The 11242-nt window shown below is 40.1% G+C and overlaps 1 long non-coding RNA gene across 3 annotated transcripts; it reads right to left on the bottom strand.

Annotated features, from left to right (window-relative positions):
- Positions 1–5840: 5840 nt before the first annotated feature.
- LOC133557066 (uncharacterized) lies at positions 5841–9799 on the bottom strand. Of its 3 annotated transcripts, XR_009807676.1 has the most exons (9): positions 9749–9799; positions 8600–8738; positions 8278–8402; positions 7958–8095; positions 7558–7818; positions 7126–7371; positions 6832–7018; positions 6314–6441; positions 5841–6207 (listed from the first exon to the last, which is right to left on the bottom strand). It is a non-coding gene; the product is annotated as an uncharacterized LOC133557066 (long non-coding RNA). The 3 variants fall into 3 exon arrangements; XR_009807675.1 differs by having other exon boundaries at positions 7558–8095; XR_009807677.1 differs by lacking the exon at positions 7958–8095 and having other exon boundaries at positions 7558–7626.
- Between the last annotated feature and the right edge of the window lie 1443 nt (positions 9800–11242).

Raw genomic sequence — 11242 nt, 5'->3', positions numbered from 1 at the left:
AATCAAGACCATTGAGTGTCCCTATAACCTCGCCTTGAAAGTCCTAGACAAGAAGAGTATACGATATCGTCATTGCCAAGTTCTAACCAAACACAATATAGTAAGTTTTACCAATTTCATTTTATTACACACAGTCAAACTGTTTTTTAAATTCTTAGATAACTCTGCTCCCCAATTGCTCTGCAAGGTAGTTACAAGAATGCAAAGTTGGACCAGATCTACCACCCGAGCAACATCAAAAGGTAACTGTTGCGTTCCATTCCGTAGAACATCTTTTGCCCAGACTGCCTTTTCAATAAAAGGACCACAACCATGGAGCTCTCTACCTTACACTTTGAAAAATATATCTGCACTTGTCACTTTCAAAAAACAAACACATTTCCGTCTGGTTGAGCAACAATCGTGTTCCCATGTTTAGTTTTTACACATTTTTACCAATCGCTTCGTATCTCATTTGCACTTTGTATGTGTTATTATTATAATTATTATCATTATTATTATTTTTATTATTATTGGCTTGTATCTACTTTGCACTTTGTATCATTACTATTATCATTATTAACAACGCCTCTTTACCTCGTTCTTTTTATTTTCCTATTCTAATGATGTTAGATCTGTGTTGTTGTTGTTGCTGTGTTGTGATCCGGCTTCCGGATTACACACAGTAACAACAGGCGTTAAGCTGGTAGAGGAAGCGTCGCGGGGCGTAGAGCTGGTAGCGGATGCCTCGGCGGGCTTAGAGCTGGCGGAGGAAAACTTGTAGGAGGAGGCAGCCTTGTAGGACAAAGAACTGGCGACGGTGGCCTTGTAGGAAAAGGCTGCCTCACCGGACAAACAACTGGAAATGGCAGCCTTGGTGGACAAAGCTGTGCTTCCCAGTCGCACAGCTGCTAGACCCAGCCCCGCTTCAGTAAGCGGATTCCACGACGCTCTGAAGAGATGGCAAAGGTGGGAGAAGGGAGGTCTGAGGAGGGTTATAAATTCCTCCCGCACTAAACAACAGGCTGGAAACTGTGATGACTGGACCCCAGGAAGCCATGAAGGCTTGACTCTGGAGGTCACAGGGGTCACAGTGGGATGGGTGCCATCAGCCTACTGCCATTGGGTCAATGAAGCCTCAAAACTAATAGGGGACACTAACAGAGGGAAAGCTACACTGCGGGACTTAGGACCAGGTGAACAGAATTTCACCAAAGGGCAAACAGGCTACGAGGTGAGACAGGCTGGGGGTGAACAGGACCATGAATGTGCCTCCTGAGACGACTTCATTGGCCACCACGACTTACAACGATGGGGCAAAGGCGAGACAGCAAACAGAGAACTTGATGAGCAGACGTATTAGACAACTGAATAGAAATGAACTGGACACAAGAGGAAGGAGAGAGCGGATTGGCGAAAATCAGGGCAAGACACAGGTGCAACCAATATCACTAACAAGCGCACTGGGAATAAAAAACAGGCCAACAGAAAACAGATCAAGACAAAATGGTCCGTTTACAAGAACTAGCTGCAGTTGCCTCTGTGCGCCATACCACTGTGTGTGCATGAGGCTGACACTGCACTGTATACCCAAATAGCTCACACGATTCTACAACGCCATTTTTGGTTAACTTAACTGACTTCATCTCGTCTCCCTGCATGCAGCAATGTGCAATGAAAGTGAAAACGCCATAAAAAGCTCAGAGTGGATAAAACGACCATCGATATTAGCCACACATTTGTTCCCTATACATTCAGTTTTGCAACCGTGATGGTCATTAACGATAAAGAACCTAATCTGCTGAAGGTTTGCATGTAATAAAACACAAGCAAATTTGATAGCACTCACAGAGGCGATCTAATAGGCTCGTACGCAGTGGATTGTGTCAGTCAAATGAGCAAAATGGAGAGCGGAATCAGTTTAGTGTATCTGTGTTCATGTATATGCGGAATATCTGTTGATTATGAAATACAATAAACAATATTACAGTGAAAACAATATTGAGAGGAGATGCACATATAATCAAATATAACGTTTGCAATGTGATTTATCAAGCCTGAAATTGTTTTTCTGATTTGCATCTATATTTAGTAGGTTTGAAAGTTATGCAAACGCAGGAACAGCTATGCACACATGGCTCTGAAAAGGAGGCGATTGAGAGAGAATCCTTCGACCATGTGAGTGTCGACATGTTATGACTGTCAGAAATAAAGAAAAGAAAACATTGACATATTGCCTATACAGCAATATTATTTTATAATGGTGTGGCTGCTGGATGACTTAAAGGGGTGTTAAAACAAATTCACTTGATTAGTTTTAGTGTCGTCTTGTGACTTTAAAAAGGGACAAACAGTAAAAAATTGATAGATGGATAGTTTTGGTGTGTGCTTGCGTTTTTTTTAATGGCGTTAATTTTTTGTTAATAGAAAATAAATGAAAAAAAAACATCCTGCAATCAGAAGTCAAGATGTGTATGTGTCTTTGCAATTAAAAAAGTACATAAACATTTTTTTTGCAGTTTACCCTTTAAAAAAATAGATTGTCTTTTTGTTAATTAATTATTATTGCTTTGTGTTTGCCGAGATGGCGGCGCGTATGGACACTGCGGCTCCTGGCTCTCTGTATTGGTGAATTTTAGTCTATCCTGTCTGTGTGCCGCTGTATGATTATGATTATGTGAAGGGTCTCAGTACTTCATAGACCCTCACCCTAACCGAAATAACAAGCGAGTTTGATCAATTTTACCACAACCCAGATGACAAGACAGGCATGGATCCAGACTATTTTGAAGTAGAGGGCACAGTGGGGTACAGCCAATAAATTAGGGGGACCAGCTAAAAACGACGAACGAAGGCATGCACCTTCTTCTACAGTATATGGAGACCAGAAACTTACTGCTAATCATTACTGCTCATGAATCCATCAGAAGACAATGTTTAAGGTCTTCATCATGTGTTAACATGCGAAATTAGATTCACATGAACCGCTGTTTCAAATGCATGAAACTTTCTGCACAGTTTCATTACAATAGGACCTAAGAACTAATGATATCTGCTCTTGTTTTTGCAAGTCTTTTGTCTTAACAGCAAAGATGATGAAAACTCTGCTTTGTTTAACCTCATCATTAGTGAATATGTTTCCATGCACTAAATTAGCCTTGTAATAGTTTCTTTTTTTTAATTATTATTTCTACATGTGATGTCCTAGTGTCCCTGCACACACTCTAATGCGACTATCAGTCATACGCTGTGTGCCTCCCGTACAGGGTGGGTACTTTCCCGCTGACCTGTGACGTCTCACCAAAACTAAGCATCTTTTGTGGCTTGCGACAAGTCAACAGCACAGTTCTTGTTGTACCTGATGTCCGCTGTAAAATCGGCACAGATTACAAATATCATAGCATCAAGAAAGGATCTTAGATTGTGCTGCGAAAATGACACTCGAAGTATGTATCGGAGTGGATGCAGATATGAATCAAAGAAAGACTGGTGGGAGAGAGTTGTTGTGAAGGAATTTTAGGAGAATCTTGGAAACACAACTTTCTAATGATTCGGAGTTCATTCATAACGCTTTGTGGGTTGATGGAAGGAGTTTTAAATCCAAAGGAAACGACCGTTCGAGTCCCGTCCGATACTGTTCCAGATGAAAGTTGTTATTGTTCTGGACTATCTTGCAAGCTACGCGGAATACAGAATTACTGGTATTCAGTTTGGATGAATTGATTGATTGATTGAAACATTTATTTCTTGCACAGTACAGTACATATTCTGTACAATTGACCACTAAATGGTAGCACCCAAATAAGTTGTTGAACTTGTTTAAGTCGGGCTCCACATAAAGAGGTTTGTGTACGCTTTCCTTTGTAATATACAGTAGCTGCTTCCTTCTCTACCATCTCATTTGTATTTTGCGGAGGAGTCTAAATTTTTTATTTTTTTTTCACAAGATGGCGCCGCTGTAGTGGCTGCTGGTGACAGGAGCTCTGTGCTCTTTTATCATCCTTTTGTGTTCCTGATGTTTCCCTCTTGTTTTCATGTGGGTTCTTTTTTTGCCTTTTGGTTTAGGACCCTTTCTGTCTGACAATGGGTTGCACTTTCGTGACTTCTGCGGTGCTTTTTTGTGAACTTCTAGATCTGCCTACCGGGAGTCTTTTGGCCTGGAGACCAGCTGCTGGGTCTCTGCCACACAGGGGGTGTGTTGGAGAGACTGGATGAGATGCGGATGAAGAGACAGGGCTGCGCAGCTAGCGCTGAGCACCAGAGCAGACAAGCTTCACAGTGTCTTGGCTGAATGAGCAGGTATCGGACAACTCGGCCTCCTTGGACGCACCCTCGCTCCTTAATGCAGACTGGACACTGGCCGAGAGTTAGTGGGCGGCCGAGGGTGGAGTCGGCTCTCTTGGTTACTTTGTTGGGTCTGCTCCGGTCTCTGGACATCTTCCCCCCACCCCAGCAGACGATGGCGTGGAATACCGCAGAGGCCACCACAGTGTATATGGGTGTTGAAATTATGTTTTAGTTTGGTTGCTTGTCTATGCATGGTGCAATTGAGTGTGCACGATATTTATTATTGGTTATTTGTTGTTGTTGTTGATTTACTTTTATAGCTATATGTAGAAATGGCACTGCTGGAGTGGCAGCTGGTTGCATCAGCTCTGCTCTTTAAATGTATTTTAATGTCCCTTGTGTTCTTTGATGTTTCCCTCTTACACACATGGTTATGTTTACTATGGCTATGAGGTTTGTTTTTCCTTGACCTTTTTTCTTTTTCCTTTTTAAAATTGTTGCTTATGTTTTTAATAAATGTAACTGCTTGCATGTTATATCTTGCACGCTGAGACTGGCGCATGCGCACTACAAAAGGTACACCCTATGGCAGCACACACCTACTCAAGAGATCTGGTTTTCAATCGCATATTCCAGGTGTTAAAAACCTGAACAGAATTGGACAGGGGACAAATGGTCTTTTCCAGTTGTGCACAGCAGGACATCTGCAACAGTCTTTAAAAATGTTATTCTTCCACCCTGATTTGTTTTTCTTTATCCATTGCCAGGAGTAAAGCTATGTTATTTAGGACACCCCTCCTTCCATGTGACCATGCCGCAATAGCATTGAAATGGTTCTCAGACTTGGTATGCATCTGGAATCCTCCATGTTTTCACATTGCCTTATTTTAGTTTGAAAAACCAATACTCGAGGAGAATGTTGTTTCAGGAGCAGACGGGAGTGAGAAATGTCTACAAGGAAAACAATGTGCAGAGTGCTGGCATTGAGAATGCTCAAGCTAATTATGGTTTTGGTACACAGTAAATTCTATAGTGTAAAATCAACACTTAAAGAGTTAAATTTAACACTACTCAAACGTTTATTTGGTCCTAACCTGAGCTGGTGTTAAATTTACTCTTTCCATAGTGTTAAATTTATAGAGTTAAATGAACACTAAATAGAGTCAACATTGTAACACTGTAGAGTGTTGTTCAACTTATTACTCTTGAGTAGTGTTGATAAATTACTCTTCTGTGGTGATGATTGTACACCAAGTTAAATGTATTTGCTCATTAACACTGCTTTGGTGTTGAAACAAAACTCTGATAAGGTTTGATAATACACTAATATGATGATTATTCACTCCCTTGCAGTGAAGAAAAAAATATTTGGTAAACCGTAAAAATGTGCTAAACATTGCAGTTTTTATAAAACCTCACACTATTTCTGAAAAAAAAAATGGTGCTCATTCTACTTGATTTACTCTTGTGCAGTGTCAAATTAAGTCTCACCAACTTTGTCTTGTAAATAGCAAGTGAGTGCAAAACAAAGTAATACATATCATACGTTTAGTAACCTTTATTTATTGGTCAGGCAGGACAATCAACTTTAGTGACAGAATACATAAAGGGTGACCTTAGGTGCATGAAATGACAATATGGGACAACATACAATGTGGAACATGATGTTCCATACGCCATTTGAACATCAAATGGTTTGGAGTAAGGCATGAATGTGTACATGTTGTGGAGCATTGTGTGGTATGATGTCGCAAACACAAAGTGTGCTTTAAACAGTTCATCAAAAGCACCAAGAGAGGAGTGTGACCTGCAAGGTACGGCATTCTTGTCGAGAATTATGACGAACTCGTGGATTGTATTCTTCCTCACTCCAACAGCCAGGAGATAGGGTTGAGTGCTGGTAATAATGGTGTCAAGATGTTCTAGGATGCTTTATCCAGTCTATGGAGAGAAGAATAAAAAAATCAACCTGGTTGTGGTTATATAATAGAAATTATTACATAAATTATTGTAAACTAAATATCCTTCATTAGAGAACAATACAAACCTTTTTGAAGACCACAAGATGCTTCTCAGCCCGGGATGCAGAAACTTCTCCTAGCCTCTTCCGACCTAGAGCAGTCGGTGCGATCAAGTGTAAGAGCAGCAAAATCGATGAGAGGTCGCTGTCCCAACCTGAAACAGAAAAAGTTTGATAGCCTACTTCAAATAAATCGAATAAATAAATAAATAGATCGAATAAAGTACTATCTATCTAATCTAATCTAAATGTGGACCAACAATTTAATTTAATATACTGCAAGGTCAGTGGCATTTTCATTACTAATATATATATATATATATATATATATATATATATATATATATATATATATATATATATATATATATATATATATATATATATAAAATATGGCACTTTGAAAACACCTGAAGAAGCTCTTTTTTCCCCAAAAATCTTCTTGGTGAGGCCAAAAACTTTAGATTTGTGTTCTAATTATGTCTGTAAGTCCGCATTTTGAACATGCTCTCATTTAAATGAATGTATCCTTACAAACATCTTACCAAAGTCAACGTTCACTTCAGCCCCATCCTCAGGAGGGTCAGCTGCCATCAGGAGTTCCTCAAGCTCAAAGATGGAGGGAAGCTTTCTGCATTGTTGGAAGATCTTCTTTTTGAATGTGGTTGGCCACTTCTCCAGAAACTTGCACGCTTAATCCTCTCCAAACATTAGAACAAAATCCTGTTCAACCTGTAGTGGGAAGTTAGTTACCAATTTTAAAATTACACAGAAAACGACAGTTAAAATGTGCAATAGTTGTACAACATTAATACAGAAAATGTTGATGAGATAATTACCAAGCCATTGATGTCTTTAAAACGAGGAAAATAAGATAGAATGTTGCTTGACTGCTGTTGGTCCAGGACCATGTTATGCCGATGGGCAAATGTCAGCTTCATCTTTTTGATGACCATGTCCACGTCAGCCGAATGTTTCATCAGTGACATCGCTTCCAAGACAGGACAATCTCTGGATGGAATTGGGTAACTCGTCCAACAGTCGGTCCTCCCGATTGTCTTCATCAGATGGTCCTTCCGCCAAAGCTAAACAATATAGGGACATACGACTCATGAAAATCACATACAGTTCAGAACACTTTGTCAGCTGAATGTGACCCAACTTTTATGAAAAAATGTTTGGCTATTGGCTGAAAAGCATTGCAACAAATCCAATAAGTGCTCATATGACTATTCTATTCAATGCATTTTTCAAGAATAATATATGATTACCTCCAAATGATGATCGACTTTCTTTAGCACTGCATCTCTGAATAGTTTTAATTCTCCATAAAAATGTTCCTTTAGGAGAATTGCAAAAATAGGCACTATTAGTCACAACATACTTTGGGACAACTCAAAATAAAGACAATAACAACAATTACGAGTGTGTAACCCACAAAGCCATTTTTGGAAAATGGGTCTCTGAGAATGGGGAACAAGTTCACAATTCCTTGTGCATACATTTCCTTCACCTGTCTTGACGGAGATGTACTTAAAAAAAAATCACATTCACGTTTATTCGTCATACACACGTTTTATAAGATGAAGTGAAATGTTTATTATTTACTTAAGATTACTCTGAAACCTAAATAAGAACACATGTGCCAATCAAAACCAATAAACAGCTTACCCATTCTTCTCTGTCATCTCAGCTGCCAGTATATTCACCAATTTTCTTCTGCTCTGTTCTGTCAAGGACTTAGTTCGGTTGTATTGATTTATTATATATTTCTCCACCCGATTTCTTGGTAAGAATGGATTTTACCAGCTGAAATAAAAATATCAAACCAAAATATAAAACAGTTTAAGAAATCTATATTTAGTACAATACAATGTTAAAATCTGGACAGAACTTAAACATAGCCCTCATACGATGCAATTTACGATCATTGTTTGAACCATTTGAATCCTTGTTCAATAGAAAGCATTAGTGCCTGTATGAAATCTTACTTGCATAGCTTCAGAGTCCAGCCTCTGACGCTTTCTGGTAGGAGTGTCTTCAAGGATGATTTTGTCTGAGTCCGATGAACAAACGGATGGTTGTGACTTTGGAGAGGTTACCATGGAGTCAGATTCTAACCACCGTTGCAAAAAGGAGAAATAAGACATGTTGGACACAATTTGCTCATAAAACCACACCTAATCTAATGGAGGATATTGGTTTACTTTAAAAACAAAAGTTACTTAGCTTGATTATAAATAAAGATTTACCTCTTCTCAATATTGGAATAAAAATGTTAATATAGCTTACAAATTTAAAGCGGTAACAAACCTGTTTTGTATTTGATGGTTAGAACCCCAGTGGCAGGATCCTTCACAATTTCCTAAAAAAACATCATCTATCTCAGTCCCTGAACTGTCAACAACTTTGACACCTTCATTTACAGCTGGGACACCGAATTTGGCAAATGCTAGGAAACAGAAAAAAAGCAGTAATTGACAGGTCATTTGATATATTTTTTAAATGAGTTTCAAATCAGTTATTTTGAAGCGAAACATACAGCCAAAGTTGTAAGGCCCAGTCAAAACAAATACTGTATACACAAATATAAGAAAAATTATCATTAGAAAAACCTAATGACTTGATACTCCTATATATAATTTCAAATAGGGCTACCAAAAAAAAGGGCCAACAGATGTGAAATTGCACACTCAATTCAAAAAACACATAAAATTAAACATGATTTATGATACCTGTAATAAATGGGTTGTACTTGTATAGCGCTTTTCTACCTTCAAGGTACTCAAAGCGCTTTGACACTACTTACACATTTACCCATTCACACACACATTCACACACTGATGGAGGGAGCTGCCATGCAAGGCGCCAACCAGCACCCATCAGGAGCAAGGGTGAAGTGTCTTGCTCAGGACACAACGGACGTGACGAGGTTGGTACTAGGTGGGATTTGAACCAGGGACCCTCAGGTTGCGCACGGCCACTCTTCCACTGCGCCACGCCGTCCCCTAATCTTATCTGCATATCTTCACGCTGGTAAGCTAACAGGTGATTATTTAGTAACCTCGCCATTAACAATGTAGAAGCAAAAATATTTACACACACACCTCATGATTTTGTGCTCTGGCCACCCACGCTCAAAAGTGCCTAGACCAGGGTTACTCACTATTTTTTTCGCCACATCTCCAGAGCATAACTATCTACAATTTACATATTAAATATTCTATTTCATATAATGTTTGAAAATTTCCCACATCCCTCACAAAAACGAAGTCTGAGGTGGCTAACATTTAAGCTAGCATTCACTGGGTGACATCAGCCCTCTTAAAATACCATATTTTTTAGATACAAAACCATACACAAATAGCTTCATTACATATTGAGCAACAATATAAAGTAAATTCTGACATGATGCTACAAATTACAAATAATTGAGTTAGTAAGAGAGGAGAAGCAACTTACCACAGTCCTTAAACATTCAGAAAATGGCTTCCAGAACATTCTTCAGGGTGTGGACACGAGGGCGGGGCTAATCAGTGTACCTCTAACACTGTTTCGTTCAACGATGGAAATCAACACCAACACTGGGGGGCGTTTTACTCCAGCTGTTGTTGTAATAACTCTGATAGATATAATGCAGGTTAACACTGCATATTTAACACTGGGGATTTTACTGTGTACCAGGAAACTTTAAAGGCTCTGGGGCCTCATGTGTTAAGATGCTTGTGCGCATACACCTGCCATACGTGATTTTTCATGGCAAAGTTGAGATGTATGAAGAACTTGATGTGGAAATGTGCAGTGTCTCACGCCAACTTCATGCTTACCGTAGGCAAATTTCTACAGGCTGTGGATACTTTAGCAAAACACAGAGGGGTTTTTTTTGGGGGGGGGCTTTGCCAACATTTGATGTCAATAATATAAAAAGGATCAAAACCAGGACACAGAATTTACTTTTTGGCCAATGCATTTAATGGTTTGCATTCATATTAATTGTTGTAAGAACGTCTATTGATTTATCTAGGCAATAATTTGGACACCAATTTCCGTCACAATCTGGTCCTGTGACTCCAGCACCAGCTTGGCCAGTCAAGTGGACAGCAGCTGCGGGGGGTGGCACACTGGCAAGACACGTCTGTATATCACGCAATCTCCTGGGTTGTAATAATAAATTGAGTAATCAAGTCTTTTGTGTTGTTTTTGATAGCGTTGCCATGTTTAAATTAAAAAGATCAATAAAAGTTTACTTATACAGCGCTGAACCATTAATGTCTCAAAAGGCTGCACAAACCACAATGACATTTTTGGCTCTGATCCCACGTCAGGGCAAGAAAAAACGCAACCTAATGGGAACAACAACAAACCCTGGAAGGGACCGCAGATGTTGGGACCGCTTATCGCCGCTTATCTGAGTCGTGGTCGCAGCGGCAGCAAACTAAGCAGAGATCCCCAGACCTCCTTGGGCCCTACCACCTCTTCTCATTCCACGAGGGGCACACCGACGCGTTCACAGACCAGCTGTGAGACATACTGTAGTCTCTCCAGCGTGTCTTAGGTCCGCCCCAAGGCCTCCTGCCAGACATAGTCTCTCCAGCATGTTTTCGGTCTGCCCCAAGGCCTCCTGCCAGCTGGACATGCACAAAACACCTAACTGGGGCTTCTACCAGGAGGCATTTGTAGTAGATGCCCAAAACACTTCAGCTGGCATCTTTCAATGTGAAGGAGCAGCGACTGTACTCAGAGCCTCTCCCGGATGACCGAGCTCCTCACCCTATCTCTGAGGGTGATCATTGACATCGACACGGAGGAAAACTCAGTTCTGCCCGTTTTATTAACAACCTTGTCCTTTCGGACATTACCCAGAGCTTGTGACTAAAGGTGTGGGTAGGAACATAGACTGACCGGTGAATCAAGAGCTTCGCCTCCCTCTTCACCACAACAGACCGGTACAGTGAC

Source organism: Nerophis ophidion, linkage group LG08 (assembly GCF_033978795.1).
Source record: "Nerophis ophidion isolate RoL-2023_Sa linkage group LG08, RoL_Noph_v1.0, whole genome shotgun sequence".
NCBI classification, from domain to species: Eukaryota; Metazoa; Chordata; class Actinopteri; order Syngnathiformes; family Syngnathidae; genus Nerophis; species Nerophis ophidion.
Note: the sequence above shows the minus strand (reverse complement) of the source record. Positions and strands in the feature narration are given on the sequence as shown.